The following is a 16,445-nucleotide window of genomic DNA, read 5'->3' on the forward strand; positions in this document are numbered from 1 at the left end:
AACATAATCAAATATTGAAACGCATAAGCAAAAAATAGCAACAATAATAATGATGAGAATGGTAAAAGTTAAAAATTGCGCAAAGAAATCGGGAAGTGCATTTTTGGCAGCTTTTAAGTTCAAAAGTGAAATGTTGCCCAAAAAGGCATACTATTTAATGTTCATTCACATGAGGCCCAACAGCCCTAATATGCATCCTTTGTATATTTGTTTTCATTATTTTGCTTTTTGCTGTCCATCTTGGAGCAGTCTTTTCCTCTGGGGCAAAAGCAATACATTCATTCATTCATTCATTCATTCATTTTCCTTCGGCTTAGTTTTATCGATCAGGGGTCGTCACAGTAAAATGAACTGCCAACTTATCCAGCATATGCTGTACATAGCGGATGCCCTTCAACCCAGAACTAGGAAACACCAATACACACTGATTCACACTCATACACTAAGGCCAATTCAGTTCATTTAATTCCCCTATAGCGGGAAAAGTCCAGTGTTTGGACTGTGGGCGAAACCGGAGCACCCGGAGGAAACCCATGCCAATATGTGGAGTACATAACTCCACACAGAAACGCCAACTGACCCAACCGGGACTCAAACCAGTGACCTTCATACTGTGAGGCGACAGTGCTAACCACTGAGCCATCGTGTCGCCCATTTAGTAAATTTGAACTTTTATTTTGAATGTGATTAATCACTTTAATTCATTGGACAGCAATGCAGTCTCCTGCTTTAAGATCTCTATGAGTGGCCCATAATGTTTGTGTCCTCGCTGTGAAAACTCCCATATTTTGAAGTGCTTTATCTCCAGAAAAGAGCTCTCGTCCATGACGCCTCGCTCTTCATTAACCCAGCCAACAGACGAGGCTTCAGTTCAGTTCCAGAATACAGGATTGTCATCTTGCTGATCATTTATGAGGGAAATGAGTTTTGACAGTGAGAAGGATGCCCCCCACAAACCCCCCCTGTCTCAACGGGGCCATGGCCAAATGGGATCATAATCCTCTTAGTGCCCGTCCTTATTAAACACCTCTCTAAATGACATGAAAGGCTCCGGCAGGGAGAAAAAAATACTATTATTCCCCCAAAATAGAATCCCGGGCCTCTCACTGTACAGTACGAGTATTTTACTTCTGGTTCCATGACAACTGTGTCTAAGTCTTCTCAAGAATAATGTATGTGTGTATATATGAGAAACACACACACCCTTTGCTTCACATCGGGAGCTATTAGAGCTCATTGATGAACTTAATAATCCACCTCCTCATTACAATTACAGCTGGAAGACTCCCTAATGGGGACTAATTAATTTAATACAGCTGATAAAGCTTTTTTTGTAAAGATAATAATTAATTTGTCGTTTTTTTTCTCTATCTTCTTATGCAGTAGATGGAGACTGAGAGGAAACATGAATGGACCAAACCTGAAACCTGCATACTGGCTAAAGAAAGGAAGGTAATGACTGTCGGCCCCGCAATATCCGATTTATGATTCACCAATCAGACGATTCCTAAGCCACTATAAATACACTAAGTTCCATATAACAGCCATCCTAATTTTGAAGAATCCCCCTACTCCTTCAGATGGGTGGCATGGAGGCCCAGTGGTTAGCACTGTTTCCTCACAACAAGAATGTCACTGGTTCTTGTCCTTACCAAGCCAGCCGACGTATCTGTGCGGAGTTTACACGTTCTCCCAGTGCTCACATGGGATTCTCCCAGGTTCCCCGGTTTCCTCTCACCGTCCAAAAACATGCAACTGAAGTTAATTGACTAATCCAAATCAGCACCACAGACATGCTCCTAGTAAGTAGTTATCTCTTACGAGCAATCACTTTCTGTTCATTAGCTACTACAGCAGGGGAGTTCTCGAGATCTACCTTAGCTCAAACTCCCCTCTCGCCTTGCAAACGGGAGGGAGCCCCGGGCACGAGGATCTTATGAGCTCAGCATGAGACAGCATGCCAAACAAGCTTTATAGTCAATCATCAGCTAAGTGTGAACTCTTGAAATATATAGAGGCGACACGGTGGCTCAGTAGTTGGCACTGTCGCCTCAGTAAGAATGTCGCTGGATTGAGTCACGGCTGGGTCAGTTGTCATTTCTGTGTGGAGTTTGCATGTTCTCCTTGTGTTGGCATGGGTTTCCTACGGGTGCTCCAGATTCCCCCACAGTCCAAAGACAATCTTGGCATGTTAGACATACCGCTTTCTGTCTGATATTGGTGAAGAAGTATTTTGTTGTCCATTCCTCCTTAAACACACGACATTCAGAGTCAATTTTTCTTGTTTTTTTGCCTGCCTCATTTTCAGTCATTAACAGTCTAGTGCATTTTAATATCCGAGAGTGTGTTCTAATTCTACTGGTTGCGCTATCTGTACCGCGTGCAATACTGCAATCAAATGGGGTTCACTTGTATTGCATCATTAATTTACTAATTCTGAAGCCAAACCGTTACTCAGAAGCAGCATTTTAAAAACTCCCTCGCAGGCCGGATGAAAGTGTTCAGCGGGCCACATATGACCTGTGGGCCATAGTTTGCCCACCTCTGCATTAGATGGTCAGTAAACTCACGTCTGCTTGTTAAAACACATTTTCCATATAAAATGTTGCATTTGACGGCAATTAGCTGTGTTGATATTGTGTCAGATCTGTCAGAGGGGTTTCTCTGGGTTCATGCTTTTGGTTTTAAATTCCTTATATACTTCCTCTCTGTCTTAAGCTAGTGTGAGGACTGTATTATCAGGGTCCTGTCAGAATGTCACACGCTTATTAAAAATACCTGCAGTTTGCCTTCACTTTGACCTGCGCTGGCTTCATCCAAACACGCTCTCGCTCTCCTTCACACGGTTGTGACAGAAGGACGCTCACTTTAATCTGCAGCCCAGAAATGTTGTGTGTTCCAAAAGCAATGCTCCGTATGTTCAGAGCGTCGACAGCATGAAGAACTAATAACACTGAGGTTACTTTAAGAGCTGTGAAGAGCAATGTATGAGTCTGGGTTTGTGTGGGGAAGAGGGTCAGAAAGTCGGGTTGAAAGGTGTTTGAGATTAAATGTTGTGTCCATTTTCTGTCCTCAGAGGAATCTCTGGATCTGTAATCTCTCACACCTTCGTCCCATAAAACGGGCTGAGATTTTCGCACGTCTCTGTCAGAGTTAATATTTACCCTGACCTCTTGTACTGAGCATGAGAGTCTTTGTATGTGTGAGCATTGTGTACGCGTGGCCTCCAGCACGGTGCCTTTAGTATATTTCAGATTTTTTTTTTCATTCAAAACATTGCTGAAAGCTACCTAGACCAAAAGAGTATTGTTGATTAAATGCTGTTCTAGTTAGAGATGTAACAGTATTTCATATCTTGATTTATAGTGATCAAAACTAGGGCTGCATGATTAATTGACAACAGATCGAGATCTGGATTTGACCCTACACATGACCTTAATTCAGCTTTTTTACGATTCAGCTGATTATATTTTCACGGTCAGGAGTGAAGCATAAAGGCGGCCGCACAAGTCTTCTCTTTAGCCCCTTTCACACAGTGATACCAGTAAATATCCGGAAATATTACAGAACGACTTTTCCAGTAAATTCAAAAAAGTGCTGTTCACACGATTGAGGACGTTTCGGAATTTTTTCCGGAAAAGACCGTTCACACATCTATTGCAAAATACCGGTAAATTCTGACATCATTAACCAATGATGAGCATTAAACGGCTGCGCTTGTATTTGTAAACATTTGTCTATATTACAAACTCTGTGGATGGATCAGCATTATGAACAACTTTGATGAAAATATAGAGGAACACTTTCGCATGTCGAGATGAACAAGATATGTGTGTGTGATGGTGCTACCGGGCTGTTTCACGGGCATACGAGACGCGTCACGCAACTACAGGAAGCAGAGCTTGAAGGTAAACAAACAACGACTTACAATAAGCATCTTATTGATAATTATTTACAAAGTTGGCATTAAGAAGGAGCATATAAACGTGATCTGACTAACATTTAGCTGCTAAATGTGTCAGGAAAATATTCAAAGGCTTTTATTCTCATAAACCGCGCGGACGTGAATGCGTCTGACTGTTCTGATTGGCTAAAGCAGACATCTCACGTCAGCTCGTTCTAGACGTGCACGTGCTCTTTCGGGCAATCTTCATTCTGCGTTCACACAGCGCAGCATTCCGGCAAATAACGGGTAATGTTACAACTTCTATTTCCGGAAAATAGCCAGAACGAATTTTCTGGTATTTTCAAAAAGAGCCTGTTCACACATACAGACCTTTCCAGCAAGTTGCCAGTAATTTTCTGGAAAGGTCTGTATGTGTGAAAGGGGCTTTAGTTTTATATATGTTGCTCAGCAACATGAACACCTCCAAATGGTGTTAAAAGTGTCACATACTGTATTAATAAGCTATAATTCACCCAATTGTCATTTCTGTCTTAATGTAATAATGTATTCGCGGCGCGAAATTCATAAGCTGACGTACTGTTTGTTTACCTCAGAAGACGCACATGCCTAGTTTAGTGAACAGAACCTGCATAGGCTGTGAATTACAGGTACTAAAATTGTAAATAACGTTCAGTTTGTTGCACTGAGCGATCGTCTGAGAGCTGCGCGGGAAGTGTGACTTGCATGGATGTTTTTTTTCTCAGAGTGACGGCAGAGAAAGTAAAACCGGCGCGCACATCATTTAAGCGATCACACATTTGAAGTGTTGTGCAAAAAAATTTATGTTTACTGTGTCAATATAACCAGTCAAGCCTATATAATGTAGAATATAATGCAATAGGAAATCAGATAATAGCCCCTTTCACACATACAGACCTTTCCGGAAAATTGCCGGCAATTTTCCGGAAAGGTCGTATGTGTGAACAGGTCCTTTTTGAAAATACCGGTAAATTCGTTCTGGCTATTTTCCGGAAAGAGAAGTTGTAACATTACCGGCAATTTGCCGGAATGCTGCGCTGTGTGAACGCAGAAGGAAGATTCCCGTAATAAGCGCGTGCACGTCTAGAACGTGCTGACGTGAGACGTCTGCTTTAGCCAATCACAACAGTCAGACGCATTTACGTCCGCGCGGTTTGTGAGGATAAAAGCCTTTGAATATTTTTCCAGACACATTTAGCTGCTAGAAGTTAGTCAGATCAGGTTTATATGTTCTTCTTAATGCCAACCGTGTAAATAATCATCGATGAGATGCTTATGATAAGCCGTTGTTTGTTTACGTTCGAGCGCCTGCACACGTACATATTATGAACATCTCGACATGCGAAAGTGATCCTGCGAAAGTTGTTCACAATATTGATCATCCACAGAGTTTGTAATTTAGTCAAATGTCTACAAATACAAGCGCAGCCGTTTAAAGCTCATTTGTGGTGAATGATGTCAGAATTTACCGGTATTTTGGAATGGATGTGTGAATGCTCTTTTCCGGAAAATTTCCGTAACGTCCTCGCCTGTGTGAACAGCGCTTTTTTCAATATACCGGTAAAGTCTTTCCGGAAATTTTCCGGATATTTACCGGTATCACTGTGTGAAAGGGGCTAATGTCAAATGTCTCATTTTACCAGTGGAAAAAAATGGTCTAATAGTATTCATTCATTCATTCATTTTCTTTTTGGTTTAGTCCCTTTAATAATCTGGGGTAGCCACAGCGGAATGAGCTGCCAACTTATCCAGCAAATGTTTTTACACAGCGGATACCCTTTCAGCTGCAACCCATCTCAGGGAAACATCCATTCACTCTCATACACTACGGACACTTATGCCTACCCAATTCACCTGTACTGCATGTCCTTGGGGTAAACCAGAGCACCTGGAGGAAACCCACGTGAACGCACGGAGAACATGCAAACTCCACACAGAAAGGCCAACAGACCCAGCCATGGCTCGAATCAGTAACCCATTACACCCAAGCATCACCATATATATATCATACATATAAATATATATATATATATATATATATATATATATATATATATATATATATATGTATATGTATATATATATATATATATATGTGTGTGTGTGTGTATGTTTGTGTATATATATATATATATATATATATATATATATATATATATATATGTGTGTGTGTGTGTATGTGTGTGTGTGTGTGTGTGTATATATATATATATATATATATATATATATATATGTATATATATATATGTATGTGTGTGTGTGTGTGTGTGTGTGTGTGTGTGTGTGTATATATATATATATATATATATATATATATATATATATATATATGTATGTGTGTGTGTGTGTGTGTGTGTGTGTGTGTGTGTATATATATATATATATATATATATATATATATATATATATATATATATATGTATATATATATGTATGTGTGTGTGTGTGTGTGTATATATATATATATATATATATATATATATATATATATATATACATGTGTATGTGTGTGTGTGTATATATATATATACATATATACATATATATTACACTCATTAGCATCAAAAAAAGAACAGTTAATTTACTCACAATATCCATGTATTTATTTGTTTACTGTGTGCAGTAAACCTGACTTTACAATGTACAGTATGAATAATTAGTGAATAAGTATATTTCAATCTATTTTAGAAAAAATCGAACCAATTTTTTTACATAAAATGTATTTATTTTCACAATTAATTTTGAAGCATTGGCAAGCAGCAAGTACAAATGGCCATTTTCCTGTAAACTCTAATAATCTTTGTGTCATTCAATACCAGTTTTTATACAGTGTGGCTGTTTATAAATCAAAAGCGAGAGCTGAATGAATGCCCGCCCTGTAGGAGGCGCTGCTGGGGCAGAACTGAGGGATTTACCCCTGTGTTCAGAGCGTTTAATTCCCCGGAGTTTGATCGCCAGAGCGACGCCGTCTCGCGGGGACAGAGATACTCAGCACGCCGCTCCGCCTCCTTCTTTTCAGAGTCTGCGAGGAGCTTTGGGACGGCGCTAAAAAAGAAGATTAGGTTTCCTCCCAAGCAAAGCTCCTTAAGGAGTATCGGTGTGCCTCTCACTCTCCTGGTCACCGAGGAGGAGCCAAACACACTGCGTTCATAACACAAAGACACACACACATGAAGGCCAACAGGGTCATTTTGTACAGTATGTTTACATCTGATAGCTGTGATGTGTTGTTGAATTGCTCCGGTGTTTGGCTTTTGCATGGGGTAATGAGATGTTTTTATACTGGCAACATTTGCAGCATAGATAGGCTATATAAGGTGCTTTTGCTGTTGCATATAGTGTTCGTTTATTTATTTAATCCTAATTACTGTGTGATTGGAGACGCTGCATGAATTGCCGAGTTAGATGGAGTCGTACTGAGGCAAGAGAACAGTGTTGAGCCAAAGTATCAGGCTGTTTCTGCAAAACTGGAATATCGTATAAAACAGTTGTAAATAAAGCACTGTTTTCATCCACTGAGTTAAAAAGGATGAAATTGTCCCTTCTTGATGAACTGGCGGCAAAAATTAGAAAGGAGTTGGTTGCGGTAGAACTTTGGTTTTGGTTAAAGGATTTTATTTTCTAAAACATTTGGGATGTTTTACAATGTGGTCCCTCTGCTGGTTTGTCCATTAATATCATCCCATTGCACCCAAGTCACATGGCCTTTTTGCTGGAATTAATTCTGTTAATGTGTTTCTATTGTAGTTTATGCACATTTTTTTAATGTTTAAAAAATTTATTCCACTCAGCTGTGCGAAATTTTAATGCCATTTTCTAAAATTATGCGCATCTTGGTGTTTTTATTAATGTCGCCATGAAACAAGTTATGATTATCCTTTTTTCCTCTGTTATAACACTCACCCACTTGAAACAGTCCTGAAATAGGAAAAAATGAAGGGCGGTACAGGATTTTGTAATTTGGGAACCGATTGGATTGTTGGAAGAGAGGTGGTACTAATAAAAAGAAAGAAAATAAAACTGACGAATAGATGAAGGCAGAGCAAAAACTGATAGCCCCGCCCTTAACAACTCATAGTTCTGCCCTAAAGCACTGATAGCTCCGCCCTTAAAGACTGATAGTTCCGCCTTAAAGAACTGATAGTTCTGCCCTAAAGAACTGATAGTTCCGCCCTTAAAGACTGATAATTCCACTCTAAAGAACTGATAGTTCCGCCCTAAAGAACTGATAGTTCCGCCCTAAAGAACTGATAGTTCTGCCCTAAAGAATTGATTGTTCTGCCCTTAAAGACTGATAATTCCACCCTAAAGAATTGATAGCTCCGCCCTTAAAAGCTGATAATCTCGCCCTAAAGAACTGATAGTTCCACCCTTAAAGACTGATAGTCCCGCCCTACAGAACTGATAGCTCCGCCCTTAAAGACTGGTAATCCCGCCTTAAAGAACTGATAGTTCCGCCCTTAAACACTGATAGTTCCACCCTTAAAGATTGATAGTCCTGCCCTAATGAACTTATAGTTCTGCCCTTAAAGACTGATAGTCCTGCACTACAAGACTGATAGCTCCACCCTAAAGGAATTCCATGAGACCAGAAGTGAAGAAAACTCAGTTGATGGAATGATATTTGATTACAGATTCTGAGGGCATTGAATTTTTATTTTTAAATTTTAAATTTTAAATAATAGTGAAAGATAACAGAAGTAAACACATCATGCAGTTTTTATAGGAAGTCTTTTATTAATAATTATTTAATATTTATCAAACACTTTTTCACACCACAGTTTGTCGTGTTAGTGATATTTTTTCAACACATTTTTAAACATACTTTAACAGTTGTAATAACTAATTTCTTTGGTCTTTGCCATGATGACAGTATATAATATTTAACTAGTCATTTTGCAAGATACTAGTATTCAGCTTAAGGTGACATTTAAAGGCTAAACTAGGATAATTAGGTTAATTTAGGTTATTAAGCACAGTAGTGTTTTTTTCTGTAGCCAATTAAAACTATACATTTTAAGAGGGTTAATAATACTAGCCTTAAAATAATTTTAAAAATGTTATTCCATTTTAAACTAAAATATATTATAATTAAATATATATATATATATATATATATATATATATATATATATATATATATATATATATATATATATATATATATATATATATATGTATATATGTATATATATATATATATATATGTATATATGTATATATATATATATATATATATGTATATATGTATGTATATAAATATGTATGTGTGTGTGTGTATATATATATATATATATATATATATATATATATATATATATATATATATATAAATATGTATGTATGTATGTGTGTGTGTGTATATATATATGTATGTATGTGTATATATATATATATATATATATATATATATATATATATATATATATGTATATATATATATATATGTATATATATGTATATATGTATATATATATATATATGTATATATATGTATATATATATATATATATATATATATATATATATGTATATATATGTATATATATATATATATATATATATGTGTGTGTGTATATATATATATATATATATATATATATATATATGTATATGTATATATATCATTTAGATATATATATTGCTTGATGGTTGAACTTCATCTACTGTAAAAACTGTATGTAATAGTATGCAGTCAACATTTGAAATGGATCATTACCTTTCATCAAAGTAGCCCTAAAATTATTTACATTCATTCTTGTCTTCAGATGTTGACTTCTGTATAATGCTGTCCATAAGCACTACTAATATTGTGTAACTCATTAGCCGCTGTTGAGTGGTTGAAATGCAATTCCAGCACTTCATTTGTACTCGAGAGAGAGAGAGAGAAATAAAGCAGAATAAAGTCTTCTGCACATTCCTTTAGCAGACTGAAAGCAGTGATGACCACGCTGAATGAAAATGTGCTGCTAAAATAATCAAATCACTTATTCAGCTTGGTGGCGGGGGCTGGATAAGCTCTGGTCCATTCAAATTCACGCCAGTTCCCAGGAGGCTGGATAACTGCTCACATTTCAGGACTGCCAAGGCCTGCCAATAGCCATAATGGCTCCTAATTCCACATTAATGCAGACTAAATGAAGTGTCAGAGGAAGATTGATCAGTGAGCACCGGCCTCAGGGCCTGAACATCAGAACCAGACCTGACGAACATCTGCACTACAATGATGAAATACTACTCATGGTTTGTTAACAAGCGCATGGCTTTGTTTGAGCATTTAACAAGATGCTGAGTTGGAGATACATTTTTTTTAATGAAAAATTCATTCAGCAGTCTAAAACTGTCAGATCATGAGCACCGATTGCTTCAATAATTAATCATTTATTGGAAAGTGTCACCATTTTATACTCAATGCATTTAAAAAAAACATTAATGCATCATTTAGATTAGAATCTGACACACGTTTATCTCTGACCTTCCTTATATAATATTACAGTGCAGTTGTGTCTCTCTGCTGTTTTAGGTGACCCTCATCAGAGTGAAACTGTGTCGGGTCCCTCACACATGAAGCCTGCAGTGCATGCTGGGAAATGTGCCCATGCGCTGCGGCGGCTGCAGTTTGATTAAGCGTAAAGCAGGTTTTTCGGGACATGCAGGCAGGTTAATGAAACTCTGCAGGGTAGCAGCTTCTCCTGGTTTACACCCCGCCGGAGAACCGCAGGTGACAGAATAAGGTTTAGTATGTGCAGTTAAATCCCTCCGCTCCACCTCATCCTACCTGCTGACTGCTGTGCAACTCCTGCATCCACTTCCACTTCTGGACCGTTTAGGTTGATATCAGTGCAGAACTTGGAGACTTTTTACATTATCTTTGGAAAAAATGTAAGAGTGCTTGTGTATGCAAAACTTTTGGTGTACTGGTTGGTTGCCAGGGTGTTGCTATATATTATATTATATTATATTATATTATATTATATTATATTATATTATATTATATTATATTATATTATATTATATTATATTATATTATATTATATTAAATTATATTATATTCAATTATATTATATTATATTATACTATATTATATTAAATTATATTATATTATATTATATTATATTATATTATATTATATTATATTATATTATATTAAATTATATTATATTATATTATATTATATTAAATTATATTATATTCAATTATATTATATTATATTATATTATATTATATTATATTATATTATATTATATTATATTAAATTATATTATATTATATTATATTATATTCAATTATATTATATTATATTATATTCAATTATATTATATTATATTATATTATATTATGTTATTTTATATTATGTTATATTTAATGATATTCTTTTTTATTATATTATATTATATTATATTTAATGATATATTATATTACATTATATTACATTATATTATATTTAATTATATTATATTATACTATATTATATTAAATGATATTATATTATATTACATTATTTTATGTTGTGTTATGTTATTGCACAACATAAAATAATGTTGTGCAACTGCATTTCGTTGCATTGTACTTGTACATGTGTAATGTACAAGTAATGTGTAATGTATTGTCATGTGTAATGACAATAAAGTTGAATCTAATCTAATCTTATGTTATATTATATTATATTATGTTATATTTAATGATATTCTTTTATATTATATTACATTTAATTATATTACATTATATTATATTTAATTATATTATATTGTACTATATTATATTATATTGTACTATATTATATTATATTACATTATATTATATTATATTTAATTATATTGTATTATATTATATTGTATTATATTATATTATATTATATTAAATTATATTATATTATATTACATTATATTACATTATATTATATTGTATTATAGTAATGAATAGTAAAGTATATTATTCCAATTCCCACATAACACATGTTTTTGGACTTGTGGGGGAAACCAGACACCTGGAGGAAACCCACACCAACACAGGGAGAACAATCAAACTCCACACAAAAATGCCAACTGATTTAGCCGGGGCTCAAACCAGCAACCTTCTTGCTTTGAGGCAATTGTGCTACCCACTGCACCACCCTGCTGTCTAATATTATTATCTTGCTTTGAGGTGACAGCGCTACTAGGTATATGCAGACAATCCAGAATCGTAGTCGAATAACAGGCAAGGAGGTCAGAAGGCAGGCGGCAAACAAGGACAAAAGGATTAGCTAGGCCAAGGTCAAAACACGGAGAAACAAGACAAGAAAACGCGTTGTAGTGCTACTTACAGTAAACAGTAAGTGTGAGTGTGTAGCTTAAATAGTGTGTGCAATCAGTCTCTGACAATCCTCAGGTGGTGCGAGTAATCAGTCTAGATGAGGAAGCATGTGTGAGTGTAACCGGAGTGCATGTATGAAAATGTAGTCCAGAAATGGCGGATTTGTAGTCCATAAGTTATTGTTAGTGAAATCCATACGATCGCTGGTAATCATGACAATAACAATCACAAAGTAAAGTTGTTTAATAATTTAATAAATGTGTTAGGTATTTATTTAAGTCTGAATGTTAATGATGTCTGAGTACGGTCAATGTAAACATAAGCAGTATTTATTAAACTTTATTACATAAACAGTATTAAAAATGTAAATGAATATTTGTAATTATATGCAATGTAACAAGTAGAACATTTATTTACCAATTTATTTATTTATTTTTTTATTAATTGTATTAAATCTGAATTGGATGCGAAATTGTATGTGATTATAATAATGTAAATTACTTAGTAATGTAAGTGCACATTTATTTACTTTTTAGTGCCAGTAAAATTTGTCAAAAAAGCATTATAAAAGCACTAGATTTCATCAAAAGGAATGCAACTATATATAGTTTCTATAACTTTCGAGCAGAACAGATGCATAAATATATATAATACTTGTATCTTCTCGAGAAAGTGGTCATTGTGTTTTGTTAGTTTGTTTTTTTAGTTGGTGACACAGTGGCTCAGTAGTTAGCACTGTCGCCTCACAGCAAGAAGTTGATTGGTTTAAGTCCCGGCTGGATCAGTTGGCATTTCTGTGTGGAGTTTGCATGTTCTCCCCGTGTTGGCGTGGGTTTCCTCTGGGTGCTTCAGTTTACCCCACAGTCCAACACATGTGCTTTAGAGGAATTGAATAAACTAAATTGGCCGTTGTGTATGAGTGTAAATGATTGTGTATGGGTGTTTTCCAGTACTAGGTTGCGGCTGAAAGGGCATCCGCTGCGTGAAACATAAGCTGGAATGGTTGGTGGTACATTCCACTATGACGACCGCTGAAATGCAGAATAAGCTGAAGGAAAATTAATAAACATAAACATAAACAGTACTAAAAATTTATAAATAAATATTTGTAATTAAATGCAATGTAACAAGTAGAGCATTTATTTACCAATTTGTTCGTTTATTTATTGAATTAAATCTGAATAATATGTAAAACTATATGAGGTTATTATATTATAATTTATTATAATATAATATAATATTATTATGATATTTATAATATTATATAATATTATATTAATTATATTATATAATTATTATGTATTATTTTATAATTTATTATACTATTATTCGAACTTATTTACTCATTTGAGAGCACTATTAAAATTATGATAAATACGAAATACATAATATTATAATTATAATAATATAAATACATAATATTATAATTATAATAATATGAATACAAACAAAAAAAGCATTATAAAAGCAATAGAACTCATCAAAGGGCATGTAACTATAACTAGTTCCTATAATTTTACCAAACTATAAAACTATGGTTCTAGCAGTCAAGCAGAGCAGATGCATAAAAATAATATAAGATTTATCTTTATATTTCTCTTCTTGAGAAAGTGATGATTGTGTTTTGTTTGTTTGTTTTTTAGTTACCCCCTAAAGGCATTTAATTTCTTGATTATCCACAAAAAAAAAAAAAAAAACACTGTTGCCTAATTGACTGTTAAGCCTTTAAACTGCAGTTCAAGCTAGTATCTTGTAAATTAACTGGTAAAATATTTATATTCTGTCATTATAGCAAAGACCAAAGAAATGAGTTATTAAAGCCATTACGTTTAATGTGTTTAGTTGGAAAATATCCAAAAGAACAATAAAATAAGTAAATGTAGCTTAGTCTGAATGCACCTGTGTTTGGTTTTCCCTTTATAAAGTGTCTGCAGCCTCCTGAGTGGCTGACGGTTGCAGAAGTAGGACATACTGTATCGTCGGGAGCGGTTTGGAGACTCCCTGCCTCCTCGGGTTCGTCTAATCTCTAGCGATCCACTTGGGTCTGGGATTTATAAATTCCCAGCAATCTTGGATCCTGAAATCCGTCTTGATTTGGTGGGTCTGCGAGGGTGCGGGTGGCGCAGGGCTGGTGCCGGGGGGCTGCGAGTTGTTTGTGCTGTCCTTTAGAAAAAGAGCTTATGGGTTCAGTAGAAGAAACGTGGGGAGCTAATGTGAAGATTTAGGACTTTCTGTGCGGCTTGGCCTCCTCTAAGCTCTGTTTGCTTGAGCCGTTTGTGGGGTCCTGCTCGTACTAAACCCAGATTAATATTCCTTTATATCCAGCAGCCCAGACACACACACTTACACACGCACAGAGGAATCGGTCCCCCCTCCAAACACACACACGCACACCTCCTTTTGGCCATAATCGCCTCCAGTTTCTAATCCAGAGCTGCTCATCTTTGCTGTTATCTGTCCTCAGTAAGCACCTTTCTCACTGCTTATTTCCATATGGAGAGTGAATGAGCCACGCTGCCGTGTTTCCCTCAATCTCCTTGACCCCATACATCTTTTTCAGTCACTTGGTTTACAAATATTGCTTCTTTTTTGGTCTTGATGCATTTACAGGCATTTTAAAGCATGCATATTTTTGTTTAAGTCACTGTAAAAAAAATATCTCTAGTGTTTTATTTATGGTTGGGAATTGCATTATGGGATGTTGATCTCTGCTCTGTCGACTTTTGATGTTGAAAATTCAACTCTACAGTTTAACAAAGTGGCTGTTATTGACATTCTAGTAGTTTGAAGTACTATAATGTGTAAGAAATAATATATAGAGAAGTAAGTCTGTAAAATAACAGAAAATGTACAGGCGTTTTACTGTAATTTACAACACCAACCCAGACGATATATCACTTTAAACTATTAAAAATGTAAATAAAAGTCACTTTTTCAAGCTTTTCAAGGTTAAAAGTAGTTGGAAGAAAGATCAAGCTCCCGTAATGAAAATTAATAAGCACAAATAAAAATAAGTAAAAACATGAAATTACAAAATACTGAAAACTGCTAATCTATAATCCAGTATTCATAAAAGTCATCAAAAGTAATCACAAATGATGCTACCAGTTTATTTTAATGGTCCTTATTGCACATTTTGTTGACTAAAAGTTGCATTGCAACTACATGCCAATTACCAGGTCCAGATGGAATCTGCGGACGCGTTTTGCTATTTCTGCGGAGAATTTTGATAAAAAACTGCGGATTTCTGTGGAATTATTTTGGGAGTATCCAGCGGAGTATCATAACTAAAACCATACTATATAAAATAAAAAGTAATAAATTACTGAATAAAAACTAAATAAATCTATATTTACACATTTACTCAAGTAAATAAACAGAATTAATGATGGGCTAAAAATCTACAGAAATCTGCAGAATTCTTCGGAAAATCTGCGGAAAATCTGCATAATTCTGCGCACGCAGATTCCGTGTGGGCCTACCAATTACTTCTCATTTGTGTGTTTTATTTACGGTTGGGAATTGCATTATGGGATGTTGATCTCTGCTCTGTCGACTTTTGATGTTGAAAATTCAACTCTACAGTTTAACAAAGTGGCTGTTATTGACATTCTAGTAGTTTGAAGTAATATAATGTGTAAGAAATAATATATAGAGAAGTAAGTCTGTAAAATAACAGAAAATGTACTGGCGTTTTACTGTCATTTACAACACCAACCCAGACGATATATCACTTTAAACTATTAAAAATGTAAATAAAAGTCACTTTTTCAAACTTTTCAAGGTTAAAAGTAGTTGGAAGAAAGATCAAGCTCCCGTAATGCAAATTAATAAGCACAAATAAAAATAAGTAAAAACATGAAATCACAAAATACTGAAAACTGCTAATCTATAATCCAGTATTCATAAAAGTCATCAAAAGTAATCACAAATGACGGTACCAGTTTATTTTAATGGTCCTTATTGCACATTTTGTTGACTAAAAGTTGCATTGCAACTACATGCCAATTACTTCTCATTTGTGTGTTTTATTTACGGTTGGGAATTGCATTATGGGATGTTGATCTCTGCTCTGTCGACTTTTGATGTTGAAAATTCAACTCTACAGTTTAACAAAGTGGCTGTTATTGACATTCTAGTAGTTTGAAGTACTATAATGTGTAAGAAATAATATATAGAGAAGTAAGTCTGTAAAATAACAGAAAATGTACAGTCATTTACAACA

General features: G+C 34.9%; 1 protein-coding gene across 6 annotated transcripts in view; it reads left to right on the forward strand.

Moving 5' to 3' along the window:
- Nucleotides 1-16,445, forward strand: part of col28a2b (collagen, type XXVIII, alpha 2b) — a 104,871-nt gene that overhangs the window by 16,945 nt on the left and 71,481 nt on the right. For 3 of the 6 annotated variants that reach the window (XM_087256436.1, XM_087256434.1, XM_087256435.1), the window contains exon 3: nt 1,384-1,452. The exons of 1 other annotated variant lie outside the window; for it this stretch is intronic. The gene's annotated coding sequence lies outside the window, so the exon portion shown is untranslated. The remainder of the gene's footprint in view (nt 1-1,383; nt 1,453-16,445) is intronic. 2 more of the 6 variants (XM_087256437.1, XM_087256438.1) reach the window with 1 other exon arrangement.

This window comes from Danio rerio, chromosome 6 (genome assembly GCF_052040795.2).
Source record: "Danio rerio strain M-AB ecotype USA chromosome 6, GRCz13ab, whole genome shotgun sequence".
NCBI lineage: Eukaryota > Metazoa > Chordata > Actinopteri > Cypriniformes > Danionidae > Danio > Danio rerio.